Source organism: Rosa chinensis, chromosome 2 (assembly GCF_002994745.2).
Source record: "Rosa chinensis cultivar Old Blush chromosome 2, RchiOBHm-V2, whole genome shotgun sequence".
In the NCBI taxonomy this organism is placed as follows: domain Eukaryota; kingdom Viridiplantae; phylum Streptophyta; class Magnoliopsida; order Rosales; family Rosaceae; genus Rosa; species Rosa chinensis.
Genome location: NC_037089.1, coordinates 72,082,521 through 72,086,978, shown reverse-complemented (window position 1 = coordinate 72,086,978; position 4,458 = coordinate 72,082,521). Strand labels below are relative to the sequence as shown.

Here is a 4,458-nt window from a genome sequence, read left to right as displayed (position 1 = left end):
ATCAATTGCAGTCAATTGCAGTCAATGGATAATCAATTTGATAATTGTTGAGTTGAATATGGAAAGTTGGAAACTTGTTCATATGCTATCATTAAGCTGCAAACTTTTGTTCTGCTGGAGTTGTTGAGTTGGCTTGCTCATATGATAATTGTTGACTTGTTGAGTTGACCACATCTGTTGTTGCGATAATGCTAATAGCCTATAAGTGAATATGGAAGTTTTGGAATGCTAATATGCTCTGTTAGAGTTTTGTTCTATAAAGGACAGAATCGACAGATTGTTCTGTTAAGGTCAGAATCAGTCTTCATAGAGATGCATTTTAGTTGGAGAATAGAGATGCATTCTGCCATCTTATAGTACTTTAGTTTCAGATGCATTTTGCCAATATTTTTATCTTAATGCATTCTTCTACCACTATTGTTAAATCACTTAAATGTTACTGCATTCTGCCACTTTGTTTCATTGTTTGAAAGTGCTCAAGCCTATTAATTTTGCAGATTGAACCCATTCGCAACCTTTTTGCTGCCCTTTTCCTTGCCAGCATTGGGATGCTGATTCATGTTCAGTTTCTCTGGAATCATGTTGATATATTTCTCGCGTCTGTCATCTTAGTTATCATCATAAAAACAATTATTATAACCATGGTTGTCAAGGGATTTGGATACAACAACAAAACATCATTCCTAGTAAGTTGGATTTCCAGTTGCATTGATATTGCTTCTTTCTAGTAATTCAGTTATTGACAGGTGTTGGATTGTGTATTTGTATAGGTTGGAATATCTCTAGCACAGATAGGCGAATTTGCTTTTGTTCTTTTAAGTCGTGCCTCTAATCTCCATCTAGTCGAGGTTAGTGCTACCATTGGAGTTTCCGAAATAATTGATGTCCTCCTAAATAACTTATGGCCACAGTACTTCTAAATCTCTTAAACATCTACCTTGTAGCATATATGTAAGATATTTATGAAACTTTGACAGTTTTCAGGGGAAATTATATCTGCTGCTGCTTGGAACCACTGCACTTAGTCTGGTAGGATATAATCTTCATTATGTGGTCTGTGTATGTACCCGACCTGCCTTGAACATTTTCTAACTTCAACATTTCCTGAAATTCTTTTGCAAGTGACCACCCCTTTTCTATTCAAGCTAATCCTTGTTAATGAGCTTTGGTAAACCTTAAAAACAAAACGATATTTTGCTCATGTTAGTATACTTATGGCACATATTATCCTTGAAACATAGGCCACACGAGGATGGTTAGGATGGTTACTCTCGTTCTAGTTTTGAAACCTAATCAACTTGGTTCTCATGTGCTCTACGATCCTAATACGATGCAGTTTCTTATTTTGTCTCATGTTCTCAACATGCTTGGTCTCTTCTACAAATTTACTGCATTAATTGGGAATACAAATTTTTTTCATACATGTAGTTCCAATACTGTGTAGGATGGAGACAGGTTTTGGAGGATGCGTGAGTGCTACATCCATGGAAATACTACTAAGTATCTGCGAGTTCCTGATGGGGTAGTTGCTAGTGTCGTTGCCCTTGTATATTAGGTGATTGAGCAGCAAAGAGAATTAGATGATTTGGTATATATTTTCAGATTATGTGGGTTTAAGTTGTAGAGTTGAAGTTTGATATAATGTGATCTGCTACTTATACATTTTCATGCAAATATTGTCATGCATTTTGTAAAAGAAATTAATTATAATTTGATTAAATTGTTTCTCATTCATTTAATTTGTCATGGATTCATGAGTGATCAGTGGTGATACTAATGTGAAATTGGTACACCTAAAATTTTTTTTGTTTTTGAAACCTTATTTACGGCGTGCAAAGTACGCCTTAAATAGGATCTCAATAGCTCTTTCACGGCACACATTATACGCCTTAAAAAGAAAGTCTTTTACGGCGTGCAGAGTGTGCCGTAAATAACGTGAGTGACATTTGTGATATTACTTTGACGGCGTTCTTGGATGCACTTTAACGGCGCATTTTAGTGTGCCGTAAATGAGGTATGTCTTTTACGGCTCGGGCATTTACAGCCTGCTTTTTTACGCCGTAAATACCCTTTTACGGCACACATTGTGGGCGGTAAAAGACCATTTTTGGTGTAGTGAATTCAGAAGCTCTTCACCTATAGTCCATGTTGAGGTTTTGTGGACAACCTGTCACAGAGTAAGAGCTAATTGAGAAAACTCTCTCCACCTTCCTCGTTTTAGCAATTGTGGTATCAAAGCAATACTGCACTGAAGTCAATGCTGGACGGATCACGAGGTTTCATCAGCTTATCAATCTCATATCTGTAGCTGAGAAACATGATAACATACTCTTGAGGAATTATAATTCAAGACCCATTGGAACTAAGAGTGTTCATGAGGCGAATTATAATACACCCAAAAGAGGGCGCAAGGAGCGGAACCCTAAGTATAGGGGATATGAGGGATGTATGAGTCCATATAACCGCCCTAACAAGGAAGAAAACTATAGGTTTAGTGCAAATACACGTGGTGGCAATGCCACACGTGAGAGAGGTGGTCGTGGTGGTGGCGCCATGGGTCATGGTGGAGGCGCCATGGGTCGTGGTGGTGGTCCCAACCCTCCTAGGGAACGCCCACAACGTACACCTCAATTAAAAGGAGGCAACCACAATGACATGTGTCATCGATGTGTATCAAGTGAGCATTGGTTCAAGCAATGCAAGGCAAGTGAGCAACTAGCTAGCTTCAAGATACAGGCATACAGGGACCTGAGGGAGCAAGAAGTGTACCTTGCAGAAAAAGAAGAAGAAGAAGAAGAAGATGGTGGAGATGTCAATCTCACCATAGAGGACTTCAAAGCTGAACGTGAAGTGCACAAGAATGCTGCAGACTTTGATTAGAATAGTCTTTTTATTTTCCAAGAATTTTTATAATGGTAATATGCCTTAGTCAATAAATGACAATTGTATTAAACTCTTTCTTATGTGGTGCACCCAATGAAATATGATGTCTAGGAAAGTCATTGAGATTAATGGTACTTAAGAAAGCCTTGCTTCACCAACATCTCTCTCTACTTTCCTGGTCATATGTGATTGGAGTTACCAAACGGATAGAGTGTGTGTCTTAGTTTGATTTTATTTTGGATTAGACTTTTTGGGACCTTTGATGTAATCATTGGCTATCTTTATTAATAAAATATCGTATTATTATTCAATGTCATGGACATATTTTAATTCCGAACTTTATTATTTTTCAGTATGTTTCCTGGAAAGTTGGAATACCTTGTTGATAGTGGCACCACACATACTATATTGCGACATAGGCAACTATTTTTATGGATAATGCCTAGTCGATCTTCTGTGACTACGATGGCTGGACCATCACAATTGATTCATTGTTACGTCCCGAACCTAGAATTAACGATTTACTTTCTTTTGGACGGTAATTGTTAAATTTTTTCAATGTTTAACCTTTATGGATATTTTAGTGGCCCTAAAAGTTGACTTTTTTTTCGGGTCAAAATTTGAGGAAATGTTCTTCATGAAAGTTGTAGGGGACGTTAAACCGAGCGCGTGCATATGTGGTACGTAAAAATCGGACTTAGTATACGAGAGTTATGGCCAAAAATGTGAAGTTACTGTTCATGGTAATTTTTGATTAAAACAGAAAGTTACCCATGGTAGGTTTCCATTTCCGGAAACCCACCCTTCCTCTTTCTCTCTCCTCTCCCCCGAGCTCTCTCTTCTCCGGTTCGGCCATTTTCCTTCTCCCTTTGATTTCCGGCGATTCCGGCCACCAACCGGCGTGCCACCGGTCATCAGAGGAGCGTCTCCTCCCTCTGATCACCCTAGTAACCTGGGTTTTGGACGATCTGACTGGAAAACCACGGATCGAAGCAAAATCCCCTCCGGCTGCAGTTTGAAGATTTTGCCGATTTCTGGCGATTCCGGCCACCTCCGGTCCCCATTTCGCCGTCGAAGGTTCGGTTTTCATCACTGATCATTTCCCCTATGACCTTGTATCATGATTTGAAGTGTAGAGGCCGTATCGAAGTTAGGGTTCTTGATTTTTCTGGGTTTTGTTCATTGATCGATTTCGACTGTTTTTAGTTGTTATTTGGAATTGTTGTAGTTATGAAGTTGAATCAGTGTGTTGAGTAGATGATGTACCTGAAATTTGGTGGCCGGAGGTGGAGGTTGGCACCGGCGCGTGGAACTCACGCTCCGCCACTGTAGGTGGCGCGTGAGTTGTTGTTTTGGCCGGAACTTTGACTTGTTGTTACTATAATTGATTGATTATACGTCTAGTTTAATAATCGTAGCTTGGAAATGGATTTGGAGGCGAATTGAATATGAATATTGGTGTTTGTTCAAAGAATGGTGAAATTGTTAATCGAATTACGAGGAATCCATCCATCGGATTTCCTCGGTTTCGCCTTTGAGCCATACATTAAAGGAATAATATTATTAAAGAAGATT

General features: G+C 39.0%; 1 long non-coding RNA gene across 1 annotated transcript; it reads left to right on the top strand.

The window, feature by feature from the left end:
* The first annotated feature begins 500 nt into the window (after positions 1 to 500).
* On the top strand, positions 501 to 1,031 carry LOC112186440. Its single transcript, XR_002930791.1, has 3 exons — positions 501 to 686; positions 771 to 848; positions 985 to 1,031. It is a non-coding gene; the product is annotated as an uncharacterized LOC112186440 (long non-coding RNA).
* Positions 1,032 to 4,458: the final 3,427 nt, after the last annotated feature.